At 45.4% G+C, this 14,893-nt stretch overlaps 1 protein-coding gene across 2 annotated transcripts in view; it reads left to right on the top strand.

Annotated features, from left to right (window-relative positions):
* Nucleotides 1–14,893, top strand: part of LOC116979968 (transmembrane protein 255B-like) — a 78,903-nt gene that overhangs the window by 25,095 nt on the left and 38,915 nt on the right. The window lies entirely within an intron of this gene.

Below are 14,893 nucleotides of genomic sequence, written 5' to 3'. Positions count from 1 at the left end.
GGGCCAAGCAGCATCTGCGGAGGGAAATGGACAGATGACGTTTCCGGTCAGGATCCTTCTTCATTAATGGAGCAAAGGGGAGATGGCTGTTGGAAAGGAACTTTTTGGGTTACAAACTCTTTATAAGAGCAATCTAGCTGGTTCCACTCCTCCACCCTCTTCTTGCAACCCTGCAAATTCATTCATATTCCAATCCATTTCATTTCATATTCCAATCCAGCGCCCTTTTGAGCCAAAGCAGACACAAAGTGCTGGAGTACCTGTCAGTGGGACAGGCAGCATCCCTGAAGAAATTGGATAGGTGACGTTTGGGATCGGAACCATAGAAACATAGAAAATAGGTGCAGGAGGAGGCCATTCGGCCCTTCGAGCCAGCACCGCCATTCATTGTGATCATGGCATATCGTCCCCTATCAATAACCCGTGCCTGCCTTCTCCCCATATCCCTTGATTCCACAAGCCCCTAGAGCTCTATCTTAAATCCATCCAGTGACTTGGCCTCCACTGTTCTCTGTGGCAGGGAATTCCATAAATTCACAACTCTCTGGGTGAAAAAGTTTTTTCTCACCTCAGTCTTAAATGACCTCCCCTTTATTCTAAGACTGTGGCCCCTGGTTCTGGACTCGCCCCACATTGGGAACATTTTTCCTGCATCTAGCTTGTCCAGTCCTTTTATAATTTTATATGTTTCTATAAGATTTCCCCTCATCCTTCTAAACTCCAGTGAATACAAACCTAGTCCTTTCAATCTTTCCTCATATGACAGTCCCGCCATCCCAGGGATCAATCTCGTGAACCTACGCTGCACTGCCTCAATCACAAGGATGTCCTTCCTCAAATTAGGAGACCAAAACTGTACACAATACTCCAGATGTGGTCTCACCAGAGCCCTATACAACTGCAGAAGAACCTCTTTACTCCGATACTGAAATCCTCTTGTTATGAAGGCCAACATTCCATTAGCTTTCTTCACTGCCTGCTGTACCTGTAAGCCAACTTTCAGTGACCGGTGTACAAGGACGCCCAAGTCTCGCTGCACTCCCCCTTACCTAACCTAACCCCATTGAGATAATAATCTGCCCCCTTGTTTTTGCCGCCAAAGTGGATAACCTCACTTTATCTATATTATACTGCATCTGCTACGCATCTGCCCACTCACTCAACCTGTCCAGGTCACCCTGCAACCTCCTAACATCCTCTTCACAGTTCACACTGCCACCCAACTTTGTGTCTTCACCTCTCTTCAGACCCACCCTCTTCAGACCCAACCTGAAATGCCACCCATCTATTTTCTCCAGAGATGCAGCCTGACCCACTGAGGTACTCTAGCACCATGTGTCTATGTTTGGTATAAACCTGCATCTGCAGTTCATTTTTATTACATACTAGACCAAGTGGGACCTGTTGGGTCCCGGCCCCTAACGTGGGGGGGTGGAGGGGAGCAACATTGGCACTCACCCCAGAGACAGGCGCACCCCAGAGCCAATCAACCTCATCACCCCCTGCAAGGAAAATTAGGGAAATTATGGCGGCAATCAATCATCCCCATGTTGAGGGGGGGGGGGGGGGGGGGGGGGGGGTTGGGGGGGTGGAGGTGTGTGGAGGGGACACACCCGCAAATGGGCATCTTGGCCTGGCCCAGGAACAAACCAACAGGGAGATCCAAATTACTTTGACTCATTCACTGAAGCAAACATATGGAACACCACGACAGGCCTTTCAGCCCAACTTGCCTATGCTGCCAAGGTACCTGTCTAAGCTAGTTTTATTTTCTTGCATTTGGTACATAAATCTTTCCTAACCATGTATGTTCCTGTCCAAAAGGTTTTTACATGTTGAAATTGTACTTGCAAATACCACTTCCTCTGGCAGCTTGTTCCATACACTCACCACCCTCTGTATGAAAACTTTGCCCCACAGATCCTCTTTAAAATGTTTCCCTCTCACGTTAAACCGATGTCCTCCAACGTTGGACTTTCACACACTATCGATGCCCCTCATGATGTTATAAACCTCTAGAAAGTCATCCCTCTGCCTCCTTTACTCCAGGAAAAGTAATCTCAGTCTATCTAGTCTCTCCTTATAACTTATTTCCTCCTGTCCCCTCAACAAACTTGTGAATCTGTAGTTAATCACATCTTTCCTGGAGCTGAACAAACCGTATGAGCGAATGGATCTTCTACCAAACCCACAAAACATTGGCCTTCCACCAACCTGCTCCCATAGCACAAGAAGTGGGTCAGGCAGCTTATGAGGAAAAATAACAGTTAACATTTCAGGGTCAGGATCCAAATTCTTATCTCAGCGTAGAATGCAAAGAGGTGTTTGAAGTGAAGAGTTTTATGTAACATAGAAACATAGAAAATAGGTGAAGGAATAGGCCATTCGGCCCTTCGAGCCAGCACCCCCATTCAATATGATCATGGCTGATCATCCAAAATCAGTACCTTATTCCTGCTTTCTCCCCATATACATCAACCCAAAGAGCTAACTCTCTCTTGAATACATCTTGAATACAGGTACAAATGTAACTGAAAGCTTATTGTTTGTGATTATCAACAAAGGATATAAGGAGCTCCATCTAAAGTAGGAGCAGTAATGCTTAACTCTGAAAGATGTTAAATGTTCATCCACTGAATGCCAGTCATGCTAAGGAAGTGATAGAGACTTATCAATATCGATGTTCCAGAGTGTGCATTATGAACGCTGTACTGAGACCATATTCAGAAATGACAATGGCACAAACATACTTGGTGCAAGTATTCTTAAATAGTTCCTTAAACATCTGGCTTTGTTATTCATCTGTTGATCTTAATGAACACCACAAAGTATTGCCACGTTGCACAAGGATGCAACAGGAAGCAATCTTTTTGTAAAAATATTGTAATGGCTTATCATGATATCTCTATTTTGCCATCACTGCAATTTGTAGTTACCCAGATTATTCAAAGTCCAAAAACATTTCCGCAGGTTTCACAGAGGAGCTACATTTAAGCAAGGAAATGTATAAACGTTCAACAAATGAAGGGAGCATAAATCGGTGAAGGGGTGTTTTAAGGCTGAATTAAAATACAGTGCTATGTAGAAGGAACATATAGGGGTGGGGTGGAGGGAGGGCAAGTAGGAAAATGGAGAAAAATGGTGAGAGTGAGGGAATGGAATGACGAGGGAACTGGGGAATAAAGAGTAAAGGATTGGAACCTTGGTGATGGTGAAGGGGCAATGGATATATGGATGTGGGCAGCAGATATGCCGAGATGATACAGGATTGCAGGAGGCCAGAGAAAGGTTCGGAAATTAAGAATGAAGTCAATAAGCTTGATAAGGAAGCTTTTTAATGCAACCATCATGGCTCTTCATGGGCGAGGGGAAGTTGTTTACCTACACCATTTGAAGTCCTATGTGAATGTGATAGCAGATGTGTATCTCAGTGGGTCAGGCAATCTCTGGAGGATATGGATGGATGGCAATTTGGGTGGGGACCCTTCTTTAGACTGCAGTGGAATCTTTCAACTTCAATGATGCAGTCTGATCTCTCTGGTCAGAACATCTGAAGACTTTGCTCTAAGTTGATGCCTTCAGTTGGAACCAACCTAACATGGATCTTATTTAAAGCTCATTGGCATCTCTATCTTGATACAGTGGCTGACTCCCTGCTACAGAGCGTCTCGGGTTTCTGTGAGTGCATTATGAACTTATTAAACTAAGCTATTTGTTTAATTTCGGTTTAGTTTTTTAATGTTATGTGTACCAAGGTACAATGAAAAGCTTTGGTTTGCATGCCATATGGTCAAGCAAAAGACCATGCATGAGTCCAATCAGCTGTCACAGTGCTCAAATACAGGATAAAGGGGACAACATTTAGTGCAAGACACAGTATAACATTGAAGTCTAATAAAGTTCAAATAAAGATAGTTCAAACCTCTCAAATGAGGTAGATAGAAGGCCAGGAACACACTCTAGCTGGTGAGAGGACCGTTCAGTTGCCTGATAATGGCTGGGAAGAAACTGTCCCTGAATCTGGAGATGTGCATTTTCAAACTTCTGTACCTTTTGCCTGATGGAAGAGGGGAGAAGAGGGATTGATCCGGTTTGATGCTGAGCGGAAGAACTGCTGATAACCTATTTTAACTTCCTATTGGAGAAGTTTGCTGCAGTTTGAGAAAGTAATTTGGAGATTACTGCCAAATGAATTCCACAGTGGCGGTGGCAAATCTGGATGAATCCATGTGTGATATTGTTTTTTGGTGTGCTTGGGCTCCTTCTCAACTTTTCATTTATAAAGCAGTTCAAAAGCCATCCATTTATTCTTGGCAAGCGAGTTAAGAAGACAAATGAAATGCCTGCAATTTCTGAGGTTGAGAAGACTTTGCAGGATTCTAGCGTTACTTGTGTTGTTAAAATCTGCAGGTACTGCCAGCAACATTCAGCTCCGGCACTTATTCATCATCATTGCTTCCCCTCCTGTGAATTGCGTGGAAAGAGATTGCAACATCTCGTGAAATCTTTCAGAGACCATAACTGTGATTTCATTGCAGTTTGATATTTATGGCAAAACTAAGTAATAAAACACAGAAAAAAATGTCTGTATTACAAACGGGAGGAAAAGTGTCTTAAACAGATCAAACATCATGAAACATCACAGGTTGCATCACAGTAATTACTCAACGCAAAGCAGAATGCCCAGAGTAAAACTAAAAATAAGGCTGCTAAATATTAATACCTTACAACACAACTTGTGGTAGATGTAAATGGAACTGCAGGGAGACTCGCAGACTCCCTGCCTTAGGGGCTGAAATGAATGATAAAAAACTCTAAATACAGAGTTGGAGGTTAATAATGGGTCCATAATATTTTAAGAATCTTATAAGAAAGGGTCCTATGATATTCTATAATTCAAGGATGATATTCATTTTCATTCTCCCATTATGCACATTATTTCTAGTTACATAAAACACCAGAGTAAGAGATGTAATGCCATCTTGTGTCATATCACAATAGTACAGCAGTCACCAAGTACTTCCAGCTGAGAAGGGGATGCACAGATGGAGGATGGCCACATTGCAGACTTGTAACCAGTACAGAAATGACCTTACAATATGATCCACTACGAGAGTAAGAAATGTTACAAGGAGCACTTTATTTCAAGAAAAAATAAACTGGGGAGGAGCATAATGCAACACAGTGTTAAAAAGCTTTATTTTTACTTTACGAATGGTTTTGCAAGGAACACTAATGTACCTGGGCATCACGAGTGATGGGCACTGCAGTTGATACTCAGTGGGCTCGAGGATCTGTTTCCATGCTGTCAAAGTAGGATTAAGAGGTTAGACGAGGAGGCTTGCAAGAGACAAACTGTGGATTTAGCTGCTGTATAGGGACCACGTGACTGGATACTACATATATATATATAACTCTTGGGAGAAAGTATATGGATGGCATGTGTTGAATGACCAGTAATGTCGGACTTGGTTTTCTTTCATTAGATAATTCCTCATTGACCTGCACGTAGAAGGTCGGAGCAAATAAAATCAACTAACGATTGTATTCTGAGGCAGGCAACATGCCAAATGTCTGGAAGCAATTGATTGAGTTGGCAATGATTAATATGGAGAGCATGGTGGCACAGCGGTTGAGTTTCTGCTTTACAGCTCCAGAGACATGGGTACGATTCTGACTATGGGTGTTGTCTGAACGGAGTTTGTACATTTTTCCTTGAACCGCGTGGGTTTTCCCCTGCTGCTCCGGTTTCCTCCCACACTCCAAAGACGTATAGGTTTGTAGATTTATTGGCTTCGGTAAAATTGTAACTTGTCCCTAGTGTGTAGGATGGTGCTAGTGTGTATTGGAATCGCTGGTCTGTGTGCACTCAGTGGGCTAACGGACCTGTTTGTGCTCTGTTTCTCTAAAGTCTAAAGTGAAGGGGGGGACCAACACTGAAGTTGCTGTTATACACAGTTGGGCAGCAGAGCCAACTGTGTATGACCTTATTGAGGTAGACCGTGAGGTGTCAGAAGTTCTCAAAGCCTCTGGGAATGACAGCAACTCCCACCAACTGAGGCAGTAGACATATTCAAGCTTGTCAGGAGATGCCAGGGAAAACATTTCACACATACTCGACTAAACTGAAATAATTGGCAACAAATTGTAACTTAGGAGATCTGAGGGACTTGCTGATCTGTTACAAAATCTAATGCAGAATTCCGGGAGCCTCTGTTCAGAGAAACAGACTGGGATCTGGCAAAATCCGTCAACTCCCATCAGAGCCGAGCACAGCCAGGCTAGTGAGCAACAAAATTGCCGCATGCAGAGTGCAGAAGAAGCTCGGATAGAAAGCACGGCAGCAGTGTGCGATGTGCAAATCTTAAAGGGCCTGTCCCACTTGGGCGACATAATCCACGAGTTCTGGCGAGTTTGCACTCGCAGCATGGTCGACACGAGGTCGTAGGAGGTCTTTGTAACTCTCCTTCATGCTCTAGAGTAGTCCCCGTGTACTCGAGGCCTCAGCTAGGTCGCGGCGTATTTTTCAACATGTTGAAAAATGCCCGCGAGTGAAAAAGGGTCGCCATGGAAAATATCGATACTTTCTTTACTCGTAGGTTTAGTCGTAGTAGGACGTAGTAGGTCGGCATGTTAGTCGTAGGTAATCGAGGGGAGTCAAAAGTAGTCGTAGATAGTCTTCATCATAGTTGAAGGGAGGTCGAAGGAGATCGAAGGAGGTCGTCTTCACTCTCCACTATTCGGTGTCCAATTTTCCCGAAGCTAGTCAAAGCTAGTCTTCAACATAGTCGAAGGAGGTCGTCAACATGATATTTTTTCAGACTCTCCTAAACTCTTCTAAACTCGCCAATTAGGTCACCCAAGTTGGACAGCCTTTTTATGATGAACTCTTTGAATGGGAGATGAAGGGACTTATTTGTGGGAAGGAATGCTGTGCATGCAAGAAGACAAATCAGTTTTGAAATCTGTACAGAGGGAGGAGGATTTGTAGCAAACAGAAAAATACTAATGAAGGGGAAAGAACAATTCAATGATTCAATGATTAAGTGATACTTCATTGTCACATGTGCCGAGGTACAGTGAATTGTTTTGTCTGGCATACAACCTAGTAAAATCATTCAACATACATTTTACATTGCCTAACATATATGAGGGAGTGTATAACAGGAACAAGGCCAGGCATAAAGGAAAATGAAGAAGTGAATGGAGTAGAAGAGGTTGCTTATTCAATAGGCATCTGCAGTAGCCAAATAGCCATTGGGAACATGCAAACTCCACGTAGACTCATTGAGATATGAATATTCTCCTACAGCAATGTTAGTGCAAGTGAACGTGCTGAAAGATTTCCCCCTCAGCCAAGCAATTGAAGATATAATATATGAGAGCTGCATGCAGTTTCTATGTGAGGATAGCCAGAAAAGGATCAAGAGCTCTCAGATGGGCACCCTGTACTTCAACATTCGAGAAGAGCTCAGTCCTGCAGAGGGATTGCTTTTTGAGGTGAAAATGTGGGGATGAGAGGAAAGTTAAAGTACATGCACTCATCAAACCTGTAAAAAGTTCATCAATCATTGCATTGACCAGGAATCAACAATGATATGAAGAGAAGCACACAGAATTGTGATGCATGCTGATCTATGGAGGCAGAGTAACAGAGTCATAGAAGTAAAAATTCCATGGGTGGCACGGCGGCATAGCGGTAGAGTTGCTGCCTTACAGCGCCAGAGACCCGGGTTCGATCCTGACTATGGGTGCCGTCTGTATGGAGCTTGTACGTTCTCCCTGTGGCCACGTGAGTTTTTTCCGGATGCTCCGGTTTCCTCCCACAGTCCAAAGACGTACAGGTTTGTAGGTTAATTGGCTTTGGTAAAAAATACAATTAATCCCTAGTGTATGGGAGAGTGCTAGTGATGGGAATTGCTGGTCGGTGTGGATTCGGTGGGCTATATGGCCTGTTTCTGTACTGCATCTCTAAACTAAACTAAACTAAACTAAACTAAACTAAACTAAACTAAACTAAACTAAACTAAACTAAACTAAACTAAACTAAAGAAGCCAATGTTTGAACATGGGAGCTGAATAGAATGTGGATGAAGGTAGTAGTGACAATAAAGTAACAATCAATCAATCAATATAACCAAAGGTAGTGAAAAATGCTGGAGAAACTCAGCGGGTGAGGCAGCATCTATGGAGCGAAGGAATAGGTGATGATTAGGGTCGAGACCCTTCTTCAGACTGATGTGGAGGTGGGGGGGGGGGGGGGCGAAAGATGAAAGAAAGAGGTGGAGACAGTAGGCAGTGGGAGAGCTGGGGAGCGGAAGGAGGGAGAAAGCAGGGACTACCTGAAATTGGAGAAGTCAATGTTCATAACGCTGGGGTGTAAACTGCCCGTGAAATATGAAGTGCTGCTCCTCCAATTTGCGGTGGGCCTCACTCTGGCCATGGAGGAGGGACTCACACTGGCCAGGATAGAAAGGTTGGATTTGGAATGGGTGGAGGAGTTGAAGTGCTGAGCCACCGGGAGATCAGGTTGGTTAGTGCGAACTGAGCGGAGGTGTTCGGCGAAGCGATCGCCAAGCCTATACTTGGTCTCACCGATGTAGAGCAGCTGACACCTAGAGCAGCGGATGCAATAGATGAGGTTGGAGGAGGTGCAGGTGAACCTCTGCCTCACCTGGAAAGACTGCTTGGGTCCTTGGATGGAGTCAAGGAGGGAGGTAAAGCGACAAGTGTAGTATTTCCTGCGGTTGCAGGGGAAAGTACCAGGGGAGGGGGTGGTTCGGTTGGGAAGGGACGAATTGGCCAGGGAGTTATGGAGGGAGCGGTCTCTGCGGAAAGCCGAAAGGGGAGGAGATGAGAAGATGTGGCCAGTGGTGGGATCCCGGTGGAGGTGGCGAAAATGTCGGAGGATTATTTGTTGTATGTGACAGCTGGTGGGGTGGAAGGTGTGGACAAGGGGGACTTTTTAAGTGGGGGGGATGGGGAGTGGGAGCAGAGCTACGGTATATAGTGGAGACCCTGGTGAGAGCCTCATCTATAGTTGAAGAGGGGAACCACCCCCGTTCCCTAAAGAATGAGGACATCTCTGATGCCCTGGTTTGGAACACCTCATCCTGGATGCAGATGCGGCGTTGATGAAGGAATTGGGAGTAGGGGATAGAGTCCTTACAGGAAGCAGGGTGGGAAGAAGTGTAGTCCAGATATCCATGGGAGTCAGTGGGTTTGTAATAGATGTCAATATACCCACATGTTTGGCCAACCTTCAGAATGCAAAGGCTCATATGTTTCTCATTGAGTTTTGGAGGTGATTGTAGTGGATATTATACCACAATTTTACTTTGGAGTCACGTGAGTGACTACGTGAAGAGCCCGCTCAGCACGCATGCGCGGCATTACGTTCAGCAGTGCAACAGAGGCCGCATCGGGAGTCAGGCGCTCCCGCTACAGGTGAAAGAACGGACCATCAGGTAAGCTCTGAGGTCGGGTTTTCTTTCACAGGGAGCCTTCTGCTTTCAGGCAGAGAAGAAAGGCTCTTGGACAAACCTGTCCCCCGCTCGACTCCACGGAGGAGCGTTCCATCTGGGGGGGTGCAGCAACAAGGCGGTAGGACCGCTTACCCGGCGCTCCGCTATCCCCCGACACCGTGCCGAGCCCAGCCCGCTAGCGCCTTAGCAGCGGGCTGGAAGTAAAGCCACAGAAGAGGCGTCCGGCCGGTGGCTTCCGACTTGTCGGACGGGGATGTCTCTCCACCCGCACGGGGGGAAAGACAGCCGCCTGAAAAGACCTGTTCCCCGCTCGACTCCACGGAGGAGCGTTCCATGGAGCGGCTCCTGGAGCAGGAGCTCCAGCGAGACGCGCTTCGTGAGGGGCGCTCTCACAGGGGGAGTTCAGGCACTCCCTCCACAGTGCCTTGTGCACTGCCCATTGCTTCCTCCTTACCCGAGGGTAGCTTTGGTGACCAGGACTTGGCTGGTCAAGAAGAGGGGACGATGGCTGAAGATCTCGGGAGTATGCAAGGGGTGCAGGAACAGGAAGAGCTGCTAGGTGTGGTGGACCGCTACGTGGCAACCCCACGTGCAGGAGGCCGTTAAAGGCCAAACCAGCGGCCAGCATTAACCACCTCTCCAACAGGCCCCTACAGGAGAGGTGGTCAATAAGGCCTTAGAAAACTGCAGCGGATCCTCAGGCTCCTGACGTCAGCCATCACATTGTTTGCTCATTCCGTGGACAAATACGGAGATGACCACAACCTTCGTAAACAAATCATAAAACCTGCCATAAAATCCTAAAATTGCGGGGTTGTGCATACCCCAGCCACTGAGCCAAACCCACTGCTCTTTGGCAAAAAACCTCACAAAGCATATGAAGGATGGAAGAGGCTTTAAAAAAACTTTCGGCCTCATGAGGGCAGGCCCCGGGACGAGCAAACCAAAAACCAAAAACAATAATTCCTAAGCAGCAGCACCCCATCGCGTCCATCAGTCGACGTCTACCATATGGGACTGGTGTAAAGCTCGGGGTCCGCATTCTATCCCCGGAAGTCTTCTTTAGACCAGGGCCCAGAGCGGACCCCATGGAAAATGCGCCACCCCCCAACATCACCGCCACGTCAGACGACGTGCAAGACTCGTTGGACCGGCAGGAAGCAGAACAATACCCATAACCATGGAGGTAGGTGGGTCTCGTTCCTACCAGCATATAGAAAATAGGGGCATAATACTAACAGGGGGGAGATTACACCTGTTTTAAGAAGCACGGGAGTCTATCACGAGTGATCAGTATATACTCAATGGCATTAGTGGATACAAAATACAATTCATACTAGAAAAATTGCCACCAGTTCAACATTCACCCCAGAGGGTATTTTCCCTCTCCGTTAAAGAAACGAGAGGGACAAGCTGAACTGGTGAGACTAATTACAAAGGGTATCATGGGAAAACATGAACCCTTGGAATTCGTATCAAATATTCTTCACTAAACCCAAACAAGATGGTGGATGTCGCATCATCATTGACTTAACTTCACTAAATATGTTTGTTAAGTATATACATTTCAAAATGGAAACGGTTGTTACTGCCAAACAACTAATTTCCAAAGGATACTTCATGGCAAGCATTGATCTTAAAGATGTTTACTATTTAGTACCATTCACAAGGATCATCGCAGATACCTGAAATTTACTGGATGGGGCAGCTATGGCAGTTTAAAGCGTTACCCAATGGATTCACATCAGCCCAAGATTATTCACCAGGATACTAAAACCAGCTCTGGCAATATTCAGAAGACAAAAACATATTGTCATGGCATATCTTGATGATATCTTAAATAATAGGCAAGACCATGGAATTGACTATGTTAGCTATATCAGCTACCAAACAGTTATTCAAAACCCTGGGATTGTCTTACATCCAGATAAATCTAAGTTGAAGCCATCCACAATCATGGACTACTTGGGCTTCACAGTTAATTCAGTCTACGTGACTGTAACATTGCCAAGAGACAAAACAGTTGAATTGGCACAATCATGCAACAATTTAATGATTCGGACCTTTGCACTGTCAAAACTTACAAAGAGCAAAGGTACAGGCACCAAAACGACATACAGGTCATTATGATCGTGTCATAAAGTTACCCACTGAAGCAATATCAGAACTACAGTGGTGGGCAAAAAACATTTGGCATAGTTTCAGCCCTATTATCATCACTAACCCTACGTTAGTTATCCAAACAGATGCCAGTGCTCAAGGCTGGGGAGCAACTAACTCTATATCCAGCACAAGTAGTAGATGGACTAACCCAGAATCATCGTTACCACTTACACTGGGCATTAATTATCTAGAGATGTTGGGTGACTTTTATGGTTTAAAAGCATATGCACAAATATGCATCACTTGCATGTACGGTTACAAATAGATAATACTACGGTGGTGGCCTACATTAACCATATGGGCGGCATAAAATCGGTATCTGGCGACAAGTTGGTCAACATAATTTGGCAATGGTGTGTCGAAAGACATATTTGGCTATCAGCAACTTACCTGCCAGGTAAGCTAAATACAGTGGCAGACACCAGGTCACGTAAATTTAATGACAACATCGAATGGATGTTAAACCCCAAAAAATTTGCAAAAGTTATCAAGCAATATGGCACGCCAGATATCGATTTATTTACATCAAGGCTAAATCACCAGGTACCTATGTATGTCGCTTGGTAACCAGACCCTGAGGCAGCAGCGGTAGATGCGTTCGCGCTGGATTGGGGAAATTCTTCTTCTATGCATTTCCTCCCTTCTGCCTCATCAGTTGGGGACTACGCACAATACAAATGGACTCTGCTTCAGGTATTTTGATAGTACCCGACTGGCCTACGCAGCCATGGTTCCCAATACTCCATGACATGGTTGTTGAAACTCCGATGGTATTCCCCCGTGTTATTAACACCCAGTGTTGGGCACAAGCCACCCGTGCCATGAAAAAATCAAACTCCTGGGTTTCAGATTCTGCACAAACCACTTCTGGAACTGGGATTATCAGAACAAACTGTCGACACCATTCAGCATCCCTCCGAACATCCACTAAAAAACAGCACTTGTCCAGCATCAAAAAATGGGAGAAGTACTGCTTGGATACAGGAACCACCTACTCAACCGCTACAGTTACCAACGTACTGGAATTCCTGGCGAACCTTCACCACGATGAAGGACTCAGCTACAGAGCCATCAACACAACTAGAAGTGTCCTGCCTGTCTATTTAAAACCAGCTCCAGGACAACAGGCCATGGGGTCCCACCCGCTGGTGGTCAAACTAATGAAGGGTATTTACAACTCTAACCCCCTAGACCAAGGTACACCCATATATGGGATGTCAGTGTGGTCCTGACATACCTCAGGGGATGGCCACCAGCCAGATCCCTCAACCTAGAACAATCTATGCTCAAAACACTCATGTTGATGGCACTTGTATCTGCACAGAGGGTCCAGTCACTACACCTATTGCGACTGGACAGCATGATCACAGCTCCAGACCAGGTCACGGTCGTTATCCAGGGACTGATCAAACAGAGCAGAACAGGAACACCTAATCCAGTCGTGGAATTCCGGGCTTACCCGCCAGAACCACGGTTATGTGCCATGACCCACCTACTATCCTACATAGACACAACCAAAAATATTCGAGGGAGATGAAAAGCCTTGTGGGTCAGTCATAAAAATCCTTATGGTTGGGTGACGAGCCAAACCATTGCGAGATGGCTCAAGCAGGTGCTAAAAGCTGCTGGGATAAACACTAACATGTACAAATCTCATTCCACCAGGGCAGCATCCACGTCGACGGCTAAAAGAATGGACGTGCCTATAGACCACATCCTGACTACAGCAGGATGGTGGGGGGAAAGACCGTTCAGAAATTTTATAATAAGCCGTTGGCAAAACCTGTTTTATTTGCAGAAAAGATTTTACAGACTGCAAATATTTAATTTAAGCCCAGGGGAGCAATTTAATTTCTTTGTTGTTATTGTTAAAAAATACCATTGTGTTTTTTCTACAAACAGATTCATTGGTTGATTACGATAACACACTTCCTCCCTCAAGGACTTCGGCAGTGCGTGAAGTAATACCTGTTACACGGTTTGAAATCACAGAGCTTTGAAGTCTTCACGTAGTCACTCACGTGACTCCGAAGTAAAATAGTAAGATTAAACGAGAACTTAACAGTTTGAAGTTTGATCTGTATTTTATGAGGAGTTACGATGAGGGATTACGTGCCCTCCACTCCCACCCTCAATAATATGGGTCAAACTGATAAACTAATGTCTCCTTTTCTTTACTATGTTTACTTCAATAACTGTGTCTATTTGTGATTCCACACCGCTGCTTTGAAGTATGCCGCGCATGCGTGCTGAGCGGGCTCTTCACGTAATCCCTCATCGTAACTCCTCATAAAATACAGATCAAACTTCAAACTGGTAAGTTCTCGTTTAATCTTACTATTTTGCTGGAGATGTTATTGCAAGGTTTGTGGAATTCACTTGTACACGGCTATCACATTTTCTATCACATTTTCCTGTGATGGAGGAAAACGATGTCCCAGGAAAATGATGTAAAAACAACAGACACCACTGAGAAAGACAAAAGCAGGAAGAACAGTCACTTATATGAGAGCTTCAGAATCTTGGCACATAGAAATACATTCAGTCCAGCCTCGGCTGGTGACGGATAGACTGCAGAACCCGAACCACATGGCCACCAGCTGCAAGTTCACTGAAGGAAAATGTTTGAACTGGAATAACGGGTAGAGAAAGGGAGAACAGAAAGAGCAAACTTGCTACAGGAATAGGACAGCCATGGAAGTGTCACCCTTAAACCAGGTTATTTTAGTCAGTTACTCATTAACCAACCTAATCTCCCTGTGGCTCAACACTTCAACTCCCCCTCCCATTCCGAATCCGACCTTTCTGTCCTGGGCCTCCTCCATAGCCAGAGTGAGCACCACCGGAAACTGGAGGAGCAGCACCTCATATTCCGCTTGGGCAGTCTGCATCCCGGTGGCCTGAACATTGACTTCTCCAATTTCCGGTAGCCCTTGCTGTCTCCTCCCCTTCTCAGCTCCACATCAGCCCTCTCGCTCCTCCCTTTCTTCTTCCCACCCCACCCTGCATCAGTCTGAAGAAGGGTTTCGGCCCGAAACGTTGCCTATTTCCTTCGTTCCATAGATGCTGCCATACCCCTGAGTTTCTCCAACAATTTTGTCTACCTTCTTATTCTAGTCAGTATCTAATGAGACCAGCAATAAAGGTAGCAGAAATCTGCAGTCAACAGACTGATTCAATGAGATGAAAATCAAGGAATGTGTTACATACAAGAGAATGGTTGTCCTCTGAGGAAGACCGTGGAA

The sequence above is a fragment of the Amblyraja radiata genome, chromosome 13 (assembly GCF_010909765.2).
Source record: "Amblyraja radiata isolate CabotCenter1 chromosome 13, sAmbRad1.1.pri, whole genome shotgun sequence".
NCBI lineage: Eukaryota > Metazoa > Chordata > Chondrichthyes > Rajiformes > Rajidae > Amblyraja > Amblyraja radiata.
This window is presented reverse-complemented; position numbering and strand designations above follow the sequence as displayed.